The sequence below is a fragment of the Accipiter gentilis genome, chromosome 25, assembly GCF_929443795.1.
Source record: "Accipiter gentilis chromosome 25, bAccGen1.1, whole genome shotgun sequence".
NCBI lineage: Eukaryota > Metazoa > Chordata > Aves > Accipitriformes > Accipitridae > Astur > Astur gentilis.
This window is the reverse complement of record NC_064904.1, coordinates 7,329,961-7,352,854: the sequence shown is the minus strand read 5'-3', so window position 1 is coordinate 7,352,854 and position 22,894 is coordinate 7,329,961. Positions and strand designations below refer to the sequence as shown.

The 22,894-nt window shown below is 39.7% G+C and overlaps 1 long non-coding RNA gene across 1 annotated transcript in view; it reads right to left on the bottom strand.

The window, feature by feature from the left end:
- The window catches only part of LOC126050657 (uncharacterized), a 216,638-nt gene that overhangs the window by 28,804 nt on the left and 164,940 nt on the right, over positions 1-22,894 (bottom strand). The window contains exon 3 of the long non-coding RNA XR_007509605.1: positions 3,015-3,309. This is a non-coding gene — a long non-coding RNA (uncharacterized LOC126050657). The remainder of the gene's footprint in view (positions 1-3,014; positions 3,310-22,894) is intronic.

Genomic DNA, 22,894 nt, shown 5'->3' with positions numbered 1-22,894 from the left:
AGAATTGAGAGAGAGAACCAAATACAGCTGTTGTGCAAATGTTTAAAATAAATGATTAAAAATGTCACTAAAGAAAGAGTTCTAAGTCACAGTAAATCATTGACAGAAATATCTGCTTAAGACGACAAACATCCTGTATCATGCAAAACCTTCTCTCTCAAAATCACACACTCTAGAAAATAATCTACTATTCTTGCTATGTATATGTTGCTATTATAGCGATAAAAGAAACAAATGAACCTATTGCTGCATTACTGTACTGGATACATTTTAAATGTTGCTATGCTTTCTTTTTTTCTAATATTTTTCTTTCTTCCATAATGCGCAAAAAAATTCCAATGCACTGTATTCTGAAAAGGAACTGTTCTTTACAAATTACAATGAAGGAAATATTTCTTGTTATGTGATATATAACCTAATAATATAGACATTTATAAGCATGCAAAATTGCACAGGGAAAGAAAATCTGGATAATTTTATGCTTCCTATTTCAATATATATCTGTTTTCTGCAGGAAGTTTACTATAACTATGATTTCATATTGTGTTTCTATACCCTAAAGATAAATATGTTCCTGGATCAAAGAGCTAAACATCATGTATTAACTAAAATATGAAAATATTTAATGTAGCGGAAAGTTTGGTAAGTAACCTTGAACCTAATAATAGTAAGTACTTTTATAAGATCAGCGATAACTTAAAGGATTTTTTTTTTTTTTTTTAATGCGTTACCAGAAGAACTGGCAATACCTAGTAGCAATGTTAATACCGTCACAAAAATAAATAAGGCAATGAATGATTCCAATAAGAATACACTTCTCGGATGTGGAGACCACTAATAAAAGTAAACTTTTGCATACTCTGATAATTCTTCCCTAACAATGTATGTGTACAGCTGCATGATCTTTAAGAATGTAATTAACCTATTTTTCTTGTCCTAATTACAAGGCAAAAGGATTCACGTGGGTAAAAGGAAAAATGATTTTGTTTAGAAGGGAAATACAAATTATGCCCGAAGACTAATAAATCTGTTGCCATGACAATCAAAGAGCCTGGTCTTATAAAACCTTCAATAATTTATTCACATGAGTAGCTCTTACTCATACAGTTGTCCCATTGATTGAAATAGAACTGCTGATGTGAGGAGAGATTTGCAATGGGAAACCTGAATTGAGGATGCAGTCCTTGTTCACATAAAGAGCTGAGGGGACTACTTCCACAAGTAAGAGCTTCTTTCAACAGTGAAGACTGGAAAATGACATTTATGGGTTGTTTTGTCCTTCATCGGTTTTCCTTATTAGGTGTTCTAGTAGTCACACTTCTTAGATGGTAAAATACACCAAAAAATCTACTTCAATGCACATGTATACATATTTTGAACCTTTACTCGTAAAACCAAGGCTGGTTCCTCTGAACCCTACTGAAAAATTGTTACACCACAGTAATGTTTATGTCATCTCTGTTTCCTCCTACTGCAGTGATTTGAAAAAGCTGCATTGCCAATCTCTCTCTAAAACCTGTCTTATGGAGTCCTTCATCATACAAGGAGGAGGTGTATTGGAAACTACCACAAAATTCCATCTTTTGAATAGTATTCAAGCTCTGATTCTTGTTCATGAGTCCTGGTGTGGCCTGGCCTGGCCTGGCTTTTTTGCTTTGGCTCTTTGCATCCCTATCTCCCTCACCACCTGCTGCCAGGAAACCATCACCTCCGTATCCAGCTGGACAGCCCCGGACAACCGCCACAAACGCTCGCCTGGTCCATTTCTAACCCCATCAAAAGGAGTGGGATTTGCAAGAGATTACCCTTAGAGCGGGGGCAGGCCCTTACCACAGTTTGCTCCTCAAGAGGCACTCAACTTTCCCTCTTCCAAACTCGGTGATCAACCAGAATGCACAAGAAAATATATATATTTCACATCCCCACTCTTTCATCTTTTAGTTCTACTGTAATTTCTGAAACAGAGGTCCAAGTAAACCAGGCTTTCTGGAAAACTAACCTTCCATCTCAGTATACTCACTATGTAATTACTGATCTGCTTGGCAATTTCCTGATGATGACCCTAAATTTTGTTAAGTCAGGTAGTTAGTTAATAACATCATCTTGCACTTCCCTAGCACCTTTCATCCAGGAAGATGAAAGCACATTACAGCTATTAATGAAAAATACCTCACAACACCCACTGAAGCCATTTATAATAATTCTCAATATCCCACTAATACATGACAAAAATTACATGAAATGAGAATATCTCATACTGGGTTTGCTTATTTTATGACTTAGGTCATCAAGAGTAACATTGCCATAATTCACAGTGGTCATCTTTTGGCTTTCTGGCATGTATAAAGAATCTGCCTCCCACTGTATCTAAAACCCAGCATCCAAGTCTGCATTTGATATTTATTCACCATGTGAAATAAAATAAAGTGAATCTTTCGTACCTGCAGATCTTGCAGACATTCAAAACCCTTCTGTATCTTTTATTTACTCAGATAATACTTATTCAGGACTATTCTTACACTGATACAGGATTTCTTTTACTTTCTTTTTTTGCCTTCTATTGGTCAGTGCACAACTGAGGTGCAGGGAAGATATAGCACCATGACCCCAGAGAGACAGGCAGAGTGAGAGAAAGAGGAAGCAGGAGGAGGGGAATGGAGGGAGGGGGGAAAGAGAGAGAAATGTCAAAACAAATTCTTAAGCGTCCTCTCTAGTGTGGAAATATGCACAATACAGCTACTGATGTTCCAGTCCAAGTGCAAATGACAGCACAGGTGTGCACAAACCCACACACGCACATACACACTGTCACAAAGCAAGGGAGAAAGACAGAGATGATCTTACAAAGCTGCTGCAGTAATCAGGACACTTGCTCCTGGAAACAACCATACAAACAAACATTCTTTTGTTAGCTTTCTACGTTTTTTCAATTTTCATTTGATGATTGCTATTATTTTTACCTCTCGCCATAACAGAAATATGGTTATTATTAAAAGGAAGGAAAAAGGCCTTACCATGCAGTGCATCAGGAAGAGATGAGAAGCACAGAGCATGCTGCAGAGATTAAGCTCAGCATGGCATTCAGATATCCTTTGGAATTGAAGAAAATTGTCCAACCCATTCTTCCTAACAAAGCGGACAAGTTTTCTCTAGGCTTGAATTTTTCACCAGAAGTCAGATCCTTACAGTGCATTATATGTTCTTCTTCAGGAGATATATTTCCTCCAGTTAAGTTTCAGCTCCGCAATGCCATTTCCAATCAGCTCTAAGAAGTTCTTCATTCCCAGATTCGTGGTGTCATCAGAGGGACTCCAAAGAAAATCAAAGAAAGAAAGAAAGAAAGAAAATAATACCTTACCGAAGCCCTGTAATTACTATGCCGAAAAGAAAAAAGAACAAACCCCAACCACCCCTCATTTACTCTATTATCTATGTGTTTCACAGCAATCGGTATCAGCTCTTTGGTCTCATATATGCAGTGTTGATTACTTGTAACAAAGGCAGAGGCAAAAACTTTCCCAATTCACACATGATGCATTTTCATTATTGCTGCTCAACGGTGCACTACCAGACAACCCTTCTCATCCTGAGGAATCTCTAAAACCATCTGACAGAAACATCAGCTGTCCCTTTCCCTTCCCAAAGAACGTGAATTTCTAGAAAAGCCTTGGAGAAAGCTCGACAAATAACCCCAAAATACGAATTAGACCTAAAAGCAAAACCCTCGAAGCAGGAGAGTTCTTGAGCAAGGAGATACCTTGCCCGAAGGATTTGCGGGCACACGCGCTAAGTCATCATAGGGAAGGAGAAGGGGATAAAGAACAGTAGCCAACGGTGGGTTCGCAGAGGGTGGGGTGGCCCCGAATGGGTGTCAGGCGGGAGTGGGATCCCGAGGCACCCTCAGCCTCCTGCCTTCTCGCTGACAGCAGCTCGGGCTTCCCCTGCACTTTCTGCAAAGCATATTAATTGATTCTGGTTGCTGAGCAACTAACTCTGGGGAGCCACATCCACAGCTCCGCCACAGCCTCGGCAGCAGCAGCGGGGAGAGGGGACGGTCTCCCCCGCCTCCCTCCTCCTCCCGGGGCTCGCTCACCCTCCCTCCCCAGGGTCGCCCCGGCTGCCCCGCAGGGAAGAAGGAAAAAGCCCCCATTCATGCAGCAGGGCGAGGAGGTGAGGTGGGTCGCTCCCCCCAGCCTGCGCGGCACTGGCAGGACTCGGGCGAGCAGCCCTCCTTCGCGCGGAGAGCACCGCTGAAGCCCCACGGGGCATCCTCCGCTCCGCGTGGGGTGCCCGGGCCAGGGGGGCTGGTGCACCCGTGGGAGACCCACCGAGGCATGGAGAGAGGTACGTGAACCAGGGCGGTGCAGCTTCCTTCTGAAAAGCGAAGCCGGGTTAACCCTCTGGTTCTCCAGGCGTACTGCAAAGAGGTCACTGAAACGACAAGCAGCTCCCACGGTTCTGCCGATACATGGGTTCAAGAGCGAGCGGCCAGTTGAAGCTGTGGCCGCTTAAGCTCGGCCCCTGCAATAACTGGGTAAATGTATTCCTTATTTCTGACCTCTTTATCATGTTGCACTTCCGACAGAGTAGACGCTTCTCTGGCTGAAGGGGCATACAGTAAGCCAGAGCCACCATCCAGAGGAATCGCCTGGATGTCTTTGTCAGAGACTGCAAAATGGAGTTTTTTGATAAAGCCCTGTCATTGCTTTAACTGATGCTCTTTTTAAGTTCCTCACAGAAGAGAAGCAGCAATGAGGCCATTTAGTTTTGGCCCATAAAAGAGACGGGATAACTGGAGCCGGCTCCAAGGGGCTCCTCCTAGAGCACCTCGACTGATGGCCCCATCGGAGCGACACCGAGGATTTCTGCAAGGTTGATGCCAAATGGATGAACCCTGAACAGGGCCTGACCACTCTAATTTGTGGCAGGGCTTCCACTCACTGCTGTGGCTCTACAGCCTGAAAAAAATCTCCAAAACACCACGCTGTCCAAAACAAGACATTTCCTTTGTGCTTATATTTTGGATAAGCCCTTAGTCAGATCATGGCATTTGTTCAGCACTGACTAAGCTGTCTTTCTGTTGCACAGGTAAGATGTAAGAAACGAAAAGACCTCTCAAGATTTCTCCCCCTGTGACCTGGCAGTAAGTGCAATATCAGATCTTGGCCAAACTCCTCACACATGATTACTGTCAAAGACCTGAGCTAGATCAGCTCTTTATTCTCTTATAGCGACAGGACAAGTTAAAGGGCAAGGCCCTGAGAACTGCCTTAGCTTGCAGTCACATGGACAGAATTATCTAATCCTCCCCTTGAAAAACTCCAACCTATAGCTTGTGTGCGCTATCTAAATGGCAAACACTGGGTCTTTGTGAAAAGGGGACAGGTTATCTTATGCAAAAGAGTAACTTTTCTGGCAGTAGCTTAGCCCCACCATACTCTGCTTTCATGCTTTATAAAGAAAGATCTACAGTTTAGCCTCATTTTCTTGGCAAAGCCAGATGCTTCACATATATTCAAAGCTCAGGAAGGACCCTTAGATCAGGTTAGCATAGCTGCTATATGAAACAGATTGCAGAACATATTCAGTTAATCCAGTATGTCTATTGATATGAGCATATACTGGGTATTCCTAAATTCTCAATTATAGCATACAGGGAAATATGGGAACTTGAGTATTGATTTAGTAAATGGAAGTAATTTTGCCTCCTACCAACAACAGAATACAGCAGGATATTTCTAAGGAAGAGATCCTGTAGTTCACCTATTCCATGAAAATATCTTCTGATGTCTTCTAACATACTAAACATAGGTTAAACACACTAAAACCACACACAATAAACAGACTGTTCTTGATTTATATGGCCACCAATTTATGTAATTAATGTGGTATAACTGATTCTCCCTTTATCTCTTCTTCTGACTCTTCGGACATTTCTTTTGACTGTCTCTCACAGTACCTCATCTTTGTTCCTGGATAGGAATAAATCCAGCAAAGTTTCCTCTAGCAGTGGTTGATGCAAATAATGTATTTTGTTGTGTGTCACTGCTCATACATGACACTGCTTCCTTTAACCCACAAGTTTACTTGCTTGCAATAATGTGCTGAAGAATGACAAAAAGCAGAGTTGAAAGGAAGCTAACCCACCTCTGTCTCACAGCAGGATCAATCACACACATGCTAGTCCTTGGAAATGGCTTTCTAACCAGAGCTTACAAGTCCCCTTTCGGGAGATCCCATGCTTTTAAAAGACAATTTATTCCAGTCCCTCACCACTGTAACCACAAAAAGGGTATTTCTAAGCTCCATTGCTGCAAAGTTAAACACGCTATTTCTTGTCTTGTTCACAATGATCAAGGGAAAGAGCTCCTCCATTCCTCATTGCAACTACCTAAGCTATGAAATTCACAATCTCCTCTCAGTCTCTTCCCTTTCTAGATTAAAAACTTATCCGAGCCTTTACTGTTCTGTCACTTTTTAGGGAATGGTTTATCACACAATGACCTCTGGATCATGAGTACAGAAAACTGAGTGTAAAACTACATGTGTGTAGAGATGCACATGAATGCATGCAAAAGTAAAAGGTACCAAAGAGACAGTGTCTGGCTTAGGAAGTGGGAAACAAGGGGGATTGCTTCATCTAGCTGTGATAATAGGGTTAAATAGTGTTTCAATATTCCTTTTTTCTTTTCTGAATGAAGTGGGGTGACATAAAGGAGGAGATTAAATACAGCTAGGTTGTGTGTATCTGTCAGTGAGTCCTTCCAACTTGTGGAAGAAGATAGTTCAATTTAAGGGCATAAGGGAAAAAAACCTACTCTTTCCTTTGAATTTGTATAATGATTTATGAAATATTAAAGAGAAGAGGGAAGCTAGCACAAGATCTCAGGTAGATAGTACATGAAAAATATAGAAATAGATAGAGAAAAGACTGGGGGGGGTGGGGGGAGTAAGTGCTTGGGAGTGATGAAAGCAAGGAAAACATATGAACTCTTATACTAAGGGAACAAAGAGACATGGAGAGATTTCCCAAATTCTTACAGAGAAATTATTAAGTCTACATGAACATACTTCACCATACACATAGTAAAGAAAGACTGGTCTCAACATGAGCTGTAGTTGTTTTATCTTTTCCACTTTTACCCCTTCACACTGATGCTGGTGCCTGTTTTTATCCTCAACAGTACAATCTTTAAAAAGTGTGACAACAAGTTACTAATAATTTAATGTAAAAATAAGGTACGAAACAAGGCACAAGGAAGAATATCAAACAGTGTTGAAGCTTTCTGTACCGGAGCAAATATCATAAAAAGTCCGAGGGAAGGGCAGTTGAAGGGCAAAGCAATAAAACAAAACAACCTTAGAAAGGAAGCAAGTCAACAACTGGTGATTTCAAAACGAAAACAAACTGCAGTGTAAGAAGGAGCCATCAGATTATTAAAAGAAATTTTAGGAGAGGTAGGTTTGGAGATGTCAACATTTGTGCAATTTTTATTATTTTTTTTAGAAAATGTAAAGCTGCTTAGATAAAATTCAGTCTCTTACAGAAAGCAAGTACAATATCTGTCTTTCACTTACACAAGGCTTGAATTTAATCTCCTATAAATGCTTTTTATTATGCATTGAAAAGGCTGACTAATGCACGTGTTCTGTTCCTATTCCATTTTCTATTTACCTTTTCTCTTCCCACCTCTCTATCCTTTCAATAGTAGCATTACCCTCTTTGAGAAAACGAGTGTCCCGTGAGCCTACGGACTAGAACAAACTAGGACCCAGTCAGCCCTCATCCCCCAGGGGAATGGTACAACTGGTGTCCCACCAAAACCGTGTCGGTTACTGCAGCCGAATCAGATTGGCACCATCCCTCCATGTCCAAGCGCTGTAGCCAGATAGGACCCAGACTGCAAGACTTTAGGCATCAAAAAAACGGGGAGGTGCAATGAGCCATGGCAACTGGTTGGGCAGAAGCCCACTTCAGATCTTAGACTGGCTCCTCTGTGTGGCTGAGACCTGGTAACAAGAGAAAGTCCCCAGGGAGAAAAATGGGAGGAAAAAAGACCCTTCTGTCAATGTGTTCTAGTCCAGGGTGTAGGAGAGGACCAAGAGGAAGGATGACATTTGAAGAAGGCAAGTGAGGGCTGCGGCAAGCGCAAAGAGGTGGCCCGGGCCAGGGAGAGGGTGCCTTTCTCTGGCTGGTGTGGAAGCCCGTGCTGCGGGGAGGGCAGTGAGCGCGGACAGGCTCCTTGCTGTGCTGGGCAATTACTGTCCCCTAGCCTGAAGTAGAGCAGGGGCCCCCGGGGACTTGGAAGACGTGGGCACGGGCTGTCAGGCTTTAAGAAGTCGAAGCAGAAAAATCTCCCAGGAGTCTCCCTGCAAGGCTCAGGAGCAGGGAAGACAAGGGAGGTGGAAGCAGAGGTGTGCCAGCATTGCTCCTTGGGTGCTCAGACCACCTCAGCAGCCACTGTCATCAGGAGATGCCTTCCCATGGGGCAGGCCAGAGGGCCACCCATGCGGGCTCTGAATTGAGTGACAGGGGAAACCTCCTCACCAGTTCACCCAGCTGCCTGCCACAGTGTCACGTGGCTACTAGAACCAAATGAAATAACTTGTTTACCAAACCATTGGCCTTCACGGCAGTCGTAGTTTAATACCTAATAGAGACCATCACTTTATTCCTTGCAAGCTGCACCTTTTCTGGTACCTGCCAGATTTTTAAAAGCAGCATTGTATGTCAAGGACACAGTAATTTTAACATAAATACAAAGATTTGCACAGATTGTGGAAATTATTTAAAGTATGAAATAAAAGGTATAATTCAATTATGAACCAAATTTTAATTAAAAACCTGTGAAAATAATTTGCAAAGAAGTTTTCTGGATATGTTTCTCGTTTCGACCTTTCAATATCCTGTGTTGCAATTACTATTCAGTCAATTGCAGCACAAACAACTGAATTGATTTCTTGCCTTTTTAGTTTAAAAGCCATAATACATGGATGAGAGTCTGATCTTCAGTGAGTGCATTTCCAGATCATCATCAGCAATTAATTGGAAAATCTAAGAAACAGACATTAATTAAAAAAAAAAAATCTATGACAGAGGATGTACATGTAGTTCCATCTATCTGCAGTATACTTAGGATCCCTAAAAACTATTTGTACATACTTTAAATATAAAAACTATTTGTAACATACTTTAAATATAATATTACTGTAATAATTATTTTCAATATTCTATATGACAACTGGTCTCATTCTTTTCTAGTTTCCATCAGTGCAAATCAGACTAGCATTACATAGTTGTCAAAAACTTGCAACAGTGAGAAAATAGTACAACCAATGGTAAGTAAAGCCAGTAAAATGCAAAACATTTTATATTTGTTGTTCTTTCTTTTTAAATAAATGCTGCTTTACTACAACTTAACTGCTAACTCAGTAAGGATTGACAGAAGGTTACAGCTTGTGGTTACTAATTGTTAGGTTTGCTCATACTTTCACAAGTTAGTCTGAAATAAATTTTAATGGATCTGATTTGAATTTCATTTATAGAGAAATAAACCTCCTACATTCACTGATTTCAATGAAAACATCCTTTAATTACATCAGTATAGCTTGTAACAATAGATATGCAGTAACAACTGTCTGTTGCAGAGCTGGCTTCAGTTTAAATTTGCTATGTACTGGTAACGTAGCACTGCTTCCCTTACATCACCATAACACTAAAAATAGCTTTTCCATATATCTGTATCAAAAATGTATGCACAAAAATGTGACTACCTGGCTGGTAGCACAGCCATACTCACTGCAGGAAATACATACACCAAGTATCATTTTTCTTTAGAAAAAAGAAAACCTGGTTTGAAATGAACTTCTTAGCACACAAATGGAACATCAATTAATATTCTCAACTTATTTTAAAAAGGGATATCTTGACATAAAATGCCATTTTGTATGAGCAAGATACAGTGGTAGTTGTGGTCAGTATTGATGACCCCCCCAAAAATACAAGTTACATGCCAAAATGAGTGGTTTGATCCTACTCCTCTGACCTAGGTAGGAAAACGCTCCCCAATTTCTATGGGAAGAGGACTTGGCTCTGTTCTTCGGAGACTACTACAGTCTCAGACAAAAACTGCTCAGCCTGTTGCACGAATAGAGACAGACTTGTACCTCTAATGCTGCTTAAATAGACTAGTTCCATGTGTACATTAAACCACTCCAGAAAACAGGTACTATTTTCTGAGAGGTGGTAGTATGTTTGCAGTGTTTGTGTTCGAACTGCAATCTCATTAGAAAAACAGTAATCTTGCTGTACATCCATGTAGTAAGATAGGACTTGCAACGCATGAATTCATTGAATCCCAAGGGTGATCATCTGCCTGAAATCCTTTTCTAGATAAGCATGTTCACACATGGTAAAAAAAAAGCTCTCAAGCAGCAACAGTTATTACTACTGAATAAATATTCACATTATTTCTCAACAGGCAATATACCCACCGGGCAAAAAAATAATAGTATGCTAATGAAGAATTAGACAGGCACTAGCTAAATTAGTTCTACTACAGTTTTGCTAAGCTCTTGGATGTGTATTACATGACATTACTATTTAATGCCATAGAACAAAAATTTCTTTCTCTCTCCCCTCCTTTTTTTTCCCTTTTTTTCTCTCCTTTCTTTTTTTCCTTTTTTTTTTTCCCCTTCTCCCCCCCCCCCCCCCCCCCCCCCCCCTTTTTAGAAGAGGTGGAAATTTCCTTTCCTGGGTTAACTTCCAAGCATTAAGTAACATAACCTGAATATTCATATGATTAACACCTAAAGCTCTTAATTACTGCACTACACACAGGATACTAGTAGAACAAATACTGCACAGCAGCCAGAGTAGTCCTAAACATTACTAAATACTCTAAAATGCAGAATATGAGTGTTGGCATGATACTGCACAGTACTTGAATAAATGCACTTCGAGGAATTTGACACGAGCCAGATTTAAGTAACTGCTGGCATTTCTATTCTGAATACCATCATTCTCCAGAATCCAAGTATTTTGACTGGTGAAGCCTTTCAAAACATGCCTGTTTATCCTTTGCTTCACAAAAGACTCATCAGCCGGTTTGGTTTGGTTTTCTGTTTGCCACTAGCAGAGGTATCTTTGTAAGCAGCTTTCTGGTGAATGTCACTGAGAACAGCTCAGCAAGTCCCTGAAGTTTGACAGAGAATGCCCCTTAGCTGAGGGGAAAGCAAACTCCATCAGCCATTCTCTGTGAGGCTCTTTTAAATCCTTCCTAAGTAATTACTCACTCCATTGATTAATATTTTGAAAACTTTACAGATGAATAAAGCACAAATATTCAGCAGGATTTCTCAGAGCCAAAAGATGAAAGCAAAATATACAATCATAGAGCTGCAAGGTACTCTGAGGTATCCCTTTAAAAAAAAACAAAACAAAAAACCAAAACAAACCACAAACAAAAACCCCAAAACAAACAAAAAAAAAAACCCCAAACAAATTAAAAACAGCCTAAGCAGGTTAACCTTTTACAATATATCTATTTCTTAAGTATTCCATTTGTTTTTAGGCTTTTCCTTGGTGCTGGTCTCTGTGTAATTAATTAATCACAGTGTTTGCACATCCTGAATACTTTGTTTTAATGTCTCACTCCCTTTTGAAAATTGATCTGCTGTGAGATTTTAACGAGAGCCATTTCTCATGTTTTTATGCAGAATTATTATACAGAGGAGAAAGTGATAATAACTCAGTCTTCTGTTAATTACACATCTAATTATTCTTAGAAGTTTATTTATAATTATGTCTGCCAGCAGGCTTTGTTTCAATTATCATAGCCAGATTGGAAATGGAGCTTAAATTAATTGCTTTCTGTAAACAACCATGTTTTAAACAAGAAAAAAGTATTAATTTTTATTTTTTAGCTCAAAATGCTCTCCTCTCTAATAGTCATTCTTGTAAACAAAAATCTTAGAGAACCATGTAAAATCTTTGCCCTTCAATAATAATAATAATAATACATAAGCTAGCAAATGTTCTCAGAGGACAACAAAAAAACTTCATTAAGACAAAAACTATTTATGGTCAAAGGGTCTTTTTTTTTTTCTAAATGGTAATCAGGGCTTTTATGTTAAAAGTCTTCAAATAGGAAGCCTCACCTCTAGAGGCACAGCAGTGCCATTACTCAAAGAGAATAAGTGTTCTCTCAAGGGTGAAAGGGAATGAAATATCTATTTTTGAGGCTGTTAAGATTCCCACTTGCGAGCTAGGAAACCCCTTGTTTACCACAGTATTTCTACAATGATGCAGAACTCATCTGAAACATAAGCTGCCCAAAGATTTCTGTTCAGGAAATCATGTTTTCACAGAACAACTGTTTAACAAAAATAATCTTTAGAAAGTACAATCCTATGTATATTATTACATTCATCATATGGAATAACATTGTTTTAACTAGAGGAATCAGTCTAGAAGTAATTATAGGATTACAGAAAGAGATTCAGACACAGATATATCACTATGCACAGACGACTGACATACACATCCTCTTCTAATACTATATAAATGTATACAATAGTTGCATATGTTAGGGATTAATTTGGAGTGAGATTCAGATCTTGGCTACGGAAAGCAATAATGTTTCTTATAGGTAGTGGATTTGTAACCTGACAGACAGAAAATGACAATGTGCAATACTGCATATTTAGAATTTAAGAAATACAGTTTGCCTTCATATTAAACACATTTCCCTTCGACGTGAGTGCCCTGTAAGCCCCTGCTCCCTTACCAAAATGAATGCTGGAAGAGAAGCCCATGAGACTTACCTGTTTGCCTTACAGCAGACAAAGAACTTTAAAGCATCAAAGTTCTTGTGACAATCAGCCACTAGCATTTAGCTTACGCGGAAATAATTACATTCTTCCATCTTTTAGCTCTCTCAGTAAGTGAAAGCTGGTGATGGATGCTAGCAGCCTTGTTAAAATATCACTGTAATCCGTTCAAGCTCTGGAGATTGCTTAGAAAACCAAGTCATAAACATGCAGTGTCTACAGCTTCACAAGCAGCTCAGCATTTTCCAAATGTGTACATGTCTTCCTTTTCCAATACTGTACTCTAAGAGCACTCCACCTATCTTGATTTGAGCAGAAAGAACACAGTTGTTGAAAGTAAATTCTATGTGAACAAAAGTGTTTTACATGTTTAAGCTTTCTCACATCAAATAGTTATGATTTTAGGAAAGGAGACAGCTTTTAGGTTTTTTGGTTGTTGCTCTTTCCTCTTTTTAAAAAAAAAAAAAAAAGCAGCTTCAAATAAAGCAAGAAGCAACGAGGATATAGCAGTTCAAGAAGCAGCAGGCAAGGATGGGTGTTTTGTGATTGCTTTGAGTTAATACTCCTCAGGGGGAGATGAAAAAAAGCACAAATACAGCAAAATCTGTCTTACAGAGTAAAAATCTGTTGTATAAGCCAGTCTCTGGCAAAGTAAAACAGCATGTACGTTTACCCAATTAATTTCTAGCATGCCAGAGTGCAAAGAAAATTAGAAGATTTCTGTTTATTAGAGGCAAACAGGTAGGAAGAGGGAAAGAAAATTCAGTATATGTAACTACTGTAATTGTTTCTGCTCCCCTGAGAAATGTACCAGATAGCTCCAAAATCTATTGGAGATGTATATGTGAAAGCAGCATTTATCAGTACCACAGAACATTTTATTACCACCAGTATCATCTGGAGCATATGTGGAGAATGAACATTTAATAATGCTGCATCCCCTAGATACAAATAAACACATTTGTGACAGCTCTTTCTATAGCCTAAACACACCAGGTCTTTTGGACTCTCTGGAAAATACAACTATGAAAGCTGTTACAAGGATCATAGGTGCTGAACACTTTGGAATAACTGACCCAAATACTGGCACCAAGCAATAGGCACTTCAGTCTAAAAACCCTAATTCAAATCTCACTGAAGCCCATGAAAATAGATTTTGAGAGGTTGTGGATGAAGACCTTTGCCAGCTGGCTCCTATGTCCCTGGGCATCACTACCCAGCTAGACCACAAAGTCACCAAAAACATCTTGGAAGGAGCTGGCTGAAACATGGCTCTGACCTGAAGCTCTCCTGGACATAACAGTGCGATGCTGGGTCTGAATTTGCTCAGATAATGTATGCAGCACAAACACATGCCTGTTCCCTTCAGGGCCAAAAAGAAAACATTCCATTTATTTGTGTGATGAGTCCAGTCACAGACCAAAATGCCACTGAGCCAAATGCTATTCAAGCATAAAACAAAGAAACTCCCCAGCTGCATGAATTTACAGTCCAGCTGTCACCTTTCATACTTTCCACACAGACTACCCACCTGCAGTGCCACCAAATCTTGCAGAACACAGGGTTCTTGAATTTAAAACTTTCTAATTATTAACACTGCCATACTTTGGGGGTTTTTTCCTCACAGCAGAGCCTGATCTAGCCCTTTTCAACCAGTAAAAACATCACATTTTAAAAAATAAATAAATAAATAAAAATTAACCCCTATTTCCATTACCCCAGTTGTTAGAAAGGCTGGAGTCAATGTGCATCTGGGGACACACTGAAAAATACAAAAAATGGGGTGGTGGGTCGTTGTGGGGGTGGCCATGTTTCACATTTGAGCTCTGGGGACACTGCACACACCAGATACAGCAAATCCCACATCCTTGGCATAGAAGAAATCATTGATAGCTCAGGGCTTTGCCTGGAAATGCTGTAGCACTTAGTTTGCATATTCCTTTCTTTGCCATATTCACAATTCTGTATTTTGCTGCAATCCAAATATCTTAAGCTTATATGTGCATGGAAAACTGCTTGCCCCTTGATAATGCTTTGGCTGCTGATCTTCTTGTAGGGGAAGCATTTGCTCATATGTCCCTATGCATTAGATATGCTGGCAACTCCCTCTCTGTATCTGATGCCCAGGTGGAAGGCAAATAGTCTTTCTGGATGCTCAGCAACCCCACTGTGCCTGGAAAAGCTGCAGATAGGAAGGTGGGAACACAGCTTTTTGAGCATTGCAGAGGAAATCTCAGCCTGCCTCTCAGTCCACCAACTTTCAGTGACATTTTGAGTTGTATCAACTCCACTCAGACCCTTCTGGGTCCCTAAGAAAATTTCCCTCTTCTTTGTCAACTCTGCAGTTTGGCTGGGTGTTTGCTCCTTTCAGGAATCTTCCCACTAGCACAGGGCTGCTCTCCAGCCAAGCCTTTGACAGAGCATCACATGGAATACCCCTGTGATAAAAAAGCAGTAAAGCGGTTGCACCATCTATTGCAGCATACATAAGCAAAGAGCAGCACTTCCACCCAAAAAGCAACCGCCACTGGCACTGATGCAGCATGCATTGCTTTCTGCCCACTAATGTATATTTCCCACTATGGTAGATTGATACCACAGGTGAAGGGTTACCCCCAGCACTGTCACCGCAACAAAGTCAAACTGCTATAACACTGCCGAAGTGTTATATGGCAGAAATCTCAATGCCCATCCTGTTTTCAACTCACATTTGACTTCTACATATGCTTATCATGCATTCTGTCTTCTTAGCATGCCCAGGGTTCCCATTTTGGGTTCCCAGCCTGAGAAATCTTTCAAGAGGTCTGATGTTGAATGGACTTTTGAAAGGCTGGACCATTTTAACATTAGGCAGCAGGAGAAAAAATTTAGAGAGATGCAAGATATCAGTAGCTTCTTTCAGAAACAGGCCAGTGGCCATAAAATTTTTCACTATCTTGTTAAGCATCAAGAACTTCAATGTTTTGACACTACAAAGTGCACCTGCCTCTAGAAATTATTTTGAATGTCTGAATTACCCCTCTTCCATCAGGTCCAATAATCCTTGTGTAAAAATGGTTGCCTTTTATTTTGTACAAAATACTTCCAGCACTCAAAGACACATTTTAGGAATAGAGGTCAACCTGTGTATGTCCCAAAGCTAGGATATTAATAACACCAGAGGATCTATAGTTTTCCATGAGACATGGCACTTCAGCTACTGACTGTAAAAAATTGAATTTGTTCCAAAGGTTGTTTTTGCATACAAAGGTGACACTATCCTTGCAGAGGGCTTATGGGTATCCCCCTCTCATCCTGGGAGAATCTGAGTGTCCCAGGAAGGACTATGAGCATCTTCAGCTCCTTTTGCAAGTCAGCAGAAACTGACTGAGGGTATACAGCCCCTCAAGGAGGCAGGATCCTAGCAAGCATGATATAATGCTGTATTGTGTCATTTAGATTTTGTCACATACTATCCTAGCATGAAAAAAGCCTTTGACAGATTGGGATCAATTCATTTTAGATAATACATGCATCTCCCTGAGCACCAAAGACCTCCAAATATAATTTTTCTTTGTATCCTGCTCAGAGAATCCTTGCCAAAGCAATTCTCTCTGTGCATCTTGGCAACTTATTTTCACTGAATAATATATCCTGGACAATTTCCTTGGTGAAATGTAATCAAATGGCAAAATAGTCCTGAGACCTAAAAGAAGATACTAAAAAAACATAACTACTACTAAAAGTTAGCACTGTCCAGGGTACAGCATCTTGTAAGAAGAAACAATAAGCACGGAACACAGACATAAACAGAGGTGGAAACTGGTGTCTTCAATGATTGTTACTTTTATTCCTAACTGTCACGACCCAGTCTGGACAGACCAGGGAGTCATGTTCAATTTGAAATTCCCTCAGGCTAAATTAAGGTGAAACAACACCAAATGACCAGTTAAATATTTTAGTCATGACAGAAGCAAACTGAACTGGGGAGGCGTGGTAGTAGGTGGCAGGGTTTCTCACAACAGGAGTTGGCATGAGACTACCTCTGTAAACCATGTAACCATATACATCGATTCAGGGAATAAGGAGATCCCTCCCGTCGAGTCACGAGGTTCAGAGCAGACCCCCTTGCTTTCCAGACTCCTCCTCAGAGAAGGGCCCAGGGGCGGCTGGATCCACTCTTAGTCTCAGACTTGGTCAACGGTTTATGTCTTGAAACGGATGAGGTGTAGGGATTGTGGAAAAGGAAAAGGGAAGAGAGAAGAAGACAGAGAGAGAAAAAGGAAGAGAGAAAGATTTCACTGGTCCTGGGTCCAACATTGGTCCAGTCAGCCGAGGGGTCCAGTCAGCCGAGGGGTCCAGTCCCGGTGGGCTTGCGCACCCGGGGCTTCAGTTTGTGTCCTTTTATGATCCCTGCCCCTCCTTCGGGCGGGCACCTGAACTTCTCAGGCTAATGAGAAGTTTGTGAGCCCTTGGGCTTGGGGGTCGTTTGCCGAGTAACTTCTCCTTCCCTGCAGAGGTGGCCATGGTTTGATCTTTGCATCAGAACAGCTTATCAGAACAGGGAGCTGGGCACCTTCCAGCACGCCTTCCCCCTCCCGTTGCTGATGTCTGAGCTGATGGGCTTTTCAGGTTGGTTCCTTGCCGTGCAGGGTTTGTCTTCAAGCAGAACTTGCCCCACCACAACGTTTGAGACATTAACTCTTTCAGTCTCCCACATTAACCAGAAACATAAATCCTGATGTGCTCTGTGCATATCCATATTCATATGCAGAATAAATTTATTTGTGCATAAAGAACAAGACCCTGCACATAAGAATGAGGAAGTTGAGTCAGTAAGCTTAAGATTCAGTTTTGGCTTAAGTTCAGCCATATTTTAAAATAACAGTTTGTGATCATTTCTACATGTAGCAACTGCAGCAAGAAATTCAAGAACTGTGTTTAGTTTTGGTTAAGATCAAACACTTCCTTTATGTTAGATACAGAATCAGTGCCAACACTGCACAGCTGGACAGGCTGCCATTGGGCCATCTTGAGATAGTCCCCTAGAGATCAAAGTATATTATGTTCCCTGCAAAAGAGTAGAACATGTATATAAACATATCTAGAGCATGCCAATGCATGTGTCAACACAAATCTAAACTGACAAACAACTTTTTATTTATTGTCCTATGCTCAATGTTCAAGTGTCCAAATATCTAAGCCAAGCTTGATGAAAAGGCAGCATTTTTTCATGGTCCAGAAAGAGACAGAGACTCCTTCATCAAAGAAAATGACTCTGATCTTTCAGCTGCTTTAAGAGAAGGTTACAACACATTTGTTGCAGACATCATGCATGTGATGAATGGGGGGATACTGTAATAAGCTGTCAGGATACATGGATATAATGCCATTTTTTTTTCCTCAGACTTTTATGAACTATGTAGGGTTCAAGAGTGCATCACACTCTGAGCTAGGTCCATCAGCTCTTGAAAAAAAGCTCTAAAGTGCCCAATCACCCCTCAGCCCCCTAAAGATAAAAGATAAATTACAAAATGGAAATGGAACAGAAAGAAGAAAGATGATTGAAAGCAAACTCAAGGATAAAAGTAGTGGTGGAAAGGCTTAGGGCAAAGAAGAACTAGAAATATCAAGGGGGAAAAAAAAGTGTAGGGAGAGGGATAGAGAGAACAGAGGTATAGGCTGAGGAGGGCAATGTGTGATAGCATTGAAATCCATGCAAAAAGACAAAGGTGTGAAGCAAACAGCCTGGAATCCTGGCAGAAACTATCTGGAATCAGGTAAGAAGGAAGAAGATTCCCTGAACTGCAATTTGATCATGTCATGGAATTAACTACCTGGATCAAATTCTCTCCTGATTTACTCACCAGGAACCAATCACTGGCAATAACTGAAAAAAAGAAGGTGAACATTATCCTAATTTGGTCATTCATCTTTTTAAACAGTTCTAGGCAATCTTTCAGGACTAAGATTTTACAGAAGAGTTTATCTGAAAGCATTTCTTTCAAGTTCTTCAGTGTTTGCTACATGACATATAGGTGCCTGGGATCTGGACACTTAGAAACAAATTACTTTCTCACTGAGGACCCAGGTGTGTTCTTGCAAACTGAGCTGGAGCAATTTCAGAAATTGCTGCCCCATCCTTTCATAAATTAAGTCACCACCACCAAGCTGCCAAAGGAGCTGTTTAAGTTATGCAATGTTGCATTGCATTGATGTGGATTAGGTATGCTCTTACAGATGGTTACCGTGTCTCAGCTGACCAGAATGGCAATTTCCAGCTCGTAGTTGGTAAGAAAAAAGTTGAAAGTAGTAGCTTTTTATCTTCTTTTGACCCACAAAAACGCACCACTTCATATTTTTCCTTGCTTCAGTTTTAATATCATACACTGTTTTCCACCAAGTGCTGCTCATTTAAGGCCTAGTGAGTGTCAGTGCTGCTCAACTAACATCCCAAAGGGATCACAACCCTGGATGTAATGGCGACAAGTATGGGCCAAAATGAGTGTTTTAAAAATCACAGGCTTATAGGATAATTCAGGTTGGAAGGGACCTCAGGAGGTCATCTAGTCAACCTTTGACTCTGATCCAGTTTTGTCTGCTTGCCAGAAGCACCCACCTTTCTCTCAAGCATAGCTCTAGGAACAGACTTTTATTAGTGTATGTGTCTTGAACAGATGTGACAGGTTTTGTTCTTTCTTTTCAATTTTTCTCTAATTTCATACCTTCAAGAAAAGACAGTGCTTAAATATTATGAATGTATTACAACCATTCTCACCATATGCTAGTCTGTAAGCTTGATAAACCACAGATAAATAAACTGCAGATATTTTATATCAGTTGCTGTTTTGATACATGCATTGCATGGGGAAAATTTTGGGGTTTCTGAAGAAAAGATCACATATGAAAGATTCAGCCCAGGCATCCATTCATGACATCGCATTACAGGGAGCCTGGGACCACAGTCCTTTGCTAAACACTTTGAACAGTACATGCAGTAACATTTTTTAAATTCCATTTAAACAAAAAAGAAAGTATGTTTGCAACTCATGTGACTCATTAACTCAGCAGAACCGTCATATATCAATCAAGCTACATATAGAGGAATAGAATATCACAATGAGTCTGTAGTCCTGTTTCTAATTAACATGGCTTAACCAGACACAATGAGCAGTCTTACTGTGTAAGCACGCTCCTGTGACTGTCTTATAAAAAATAACCTGGAAAAGTTAAAAGGATTTCAGTCCAAAAACCTTGTTATTTTTTTCATCATCACAGCTCAATTTCATTTCAACTTGCAGCTTTTGAAGGGAGCAGCTGAGAGCAGTATTTGAAGACCGAGAGCAGTATTTGAAGACCAAGAGCTAGTATCACCATTACCCATATGCAAAACAGACATAATATTTACTTCCCACAAAAAGACATTGTGATGCTTTCATTACAATTAGTAGAATGCTTTGCAATCCACAGATGGCAAACACTGTCTGAAGTCAAACAATTCTTATTCATAAGAAAGTTTTTGCTTTTCAGTCCACTTCCAAACCGCCATTCACATATTTTACTCTTTCATATTCCTACAGAATCTTCTGCTATTTGGTCTTTAGTTTCTACTTTTGTCCTCATTCTTGGAAGCAGATTACACTGGGTTCTGGCATACTGCTTTGCACATTTGCCCTACTGAATATCAAAGAGCCCCACCATTTTATGAAGTCCTTAGGAAGCAAAATTTCAATTTTGTAAATGCTAGTATCATTCACATTACAAATAGCTTTTTACAATCTTAGCTCTGCATTCCTTAACTAACAATCCCCACTGAAGAGTAACACTGCTTGACTTCAGTCTACCAGCTTTCTTGTATAGTTACACTATTTTTTTTAAGAATAACTCTTTTGTTTATCCAAGAACAACAAAATACAGAAACTTAAGACAGGCAAGGAATAAATAAATAAATAGTATTGTTACCTATACCTGTACTGTACCAGCACTTTGTCAAGAGAAACCATCTTGAATCCTCTGTCCTGAGGCATTAAAGCAAAGGTCACAATAACTTGTGCTCATGAAAGATCCTGTGGCTTTTCCTATAAGCTTCGGGTAACAACTGCAGAACCTTGGACAAAATCCAACTCAGGAAATTGCCTTCTAACTACATCAAATAATTTCTACCAATTCAACTGAGTAATTTATTTTTCTCCACTCTCCACCTTAAGCTCCTGTTGCTGGGCAGGCTTCAGTAACATGAACATTTTACCAGGTTGTTTTGAATTCCAAACACTCCTAAATAGTTAAATTTCACAAAGTATTTTAGCAGCTGGGTTCAAAGGAGCCATAAAAGCTCAAGCTTTTCTATTTGCCATCTTACTTTAAAGAAATAACTTCTTGTGCTAACACAGTATTTTTCTAAACTCTATCTAACTTCACAATTGGTAATTTCTTATTCTTTTTTATTTAATTTTTTCCTAAAAATGATGAAAAATAATTTCTTTTTTAAGCTTTCTTTTTAGAGCCTGATTGTGACTTTTTAGCATGAGGAAAGAAAAGACCTGTTTCTTTGTTTTTAACACAGCAGATTTAATGGACAATATGTTTTTAGCTGATTGGTGTAAGCCTGAATTATTTAGAGAAGGACAATGGTTAAAGGCTAGATACTTTCAGCTGCTCGAAAATGCAAGTAAAGCCCCTGAATTAGCTTGTAATGCCATTATGACCCTGAAATTTATGGGGAACATTAGGACCAAGGTTCTGTGAATATTATGGCTGAATGTTTTGGAAAAACATAACTCAGCAAAGCCACCAGAGAGCACTATCCAGTTCTGCTGTCCCACAGCAGTTTCATAGTTGAACATTATCTGCGTCTCGCCATCAGCAGCACCTGGGCAGTGACACCTTCTGAGAAGGCCCCTCATCTCAGCCAGCTCTGTTCCAGTAGCCTGAACAGGGCGAGGTTTATTGTGAATGAAGGGGAGTTTGGTCATCTTGGTGCACAAGGACCAAGTACACACTAAATCACTTTTAACAGCTTTTGTTTTACAGACACATGCCTAGACCTGTTGGAAGTCTCAAACAGTTCCATAAATGTTGAATGACTTTGTACTAGAAGATATATATATGTTTAAAGGCTACACCTTTTTTAAAAAACATCATTTCCACCCTTCACTTGTGAGTTTTCTTCTAATACTTAATACTGAATGAAAAAGATATTCATATTCTGTGAAGAGAACATCATCTCCTGTGAAGACAAAGCCATTAAGCTTCTTTTGGTCTGCACAGGCTTATAGCCTTCAAACTGCATACATTTTTGTCCACAGTTAATTTTAGATAATAATATTGTTTTCCACTAAGTATTTCAAATGATATATCGAGTACTTATTCTATCAAACAGCTGCCATAGAATTGTCTTAAAATGGAAGATTAAGATCCTAAAAGTCAGTCAGTGACAGCATTGTAATTGTATATACAATCTTAATACAGTCATGGGCATACACAGTTTTGTATATCATTTTCATATACTATTTCCTCAACATGGCATCTCCTTATGATCTTAAAAATACATGTGAAACTCAGCATGAAACAAAGACCAGGTAATATTTTCACAGGTAAACTACAGGAAAGAGAACAAAGGTTGTCCATTAATTATGAAATTCCAGGTATTTAATAAATTACAGCTTCTAATATGTGCAAATGAGTTTTGGGTTTGCAGGGGGAAGGACAACTGGAGAGGTACTTTTTTTTGTTTAGATGGGATAATGATTATATTTTAGAGCAGTGATAATCTATGAGGAAGGTCCCATTTACTAGGAAGCATTAGCCCCTAAATGCAACCCTAAGTTGCACACTAAACAGTCCTCTGAGGTTATCAGGAGCTGTAGTATACTAGGTGATAATGCATGTTCTTTCATTAATCTTCAATATTCAATTTTTTTTTTCTTTGCAAGTTTAATGGTCTTCTAACACTTTGTTTTGTTTTGTTTTTTTAATGTAATATATTATACACAGGCTCATGAAGATGAAGAGAACCAACTAGCAATATTTTTCACAAAAATATATTTTGTTTCATAGTCTGTGGAATAATTTAACAAGTATGCAC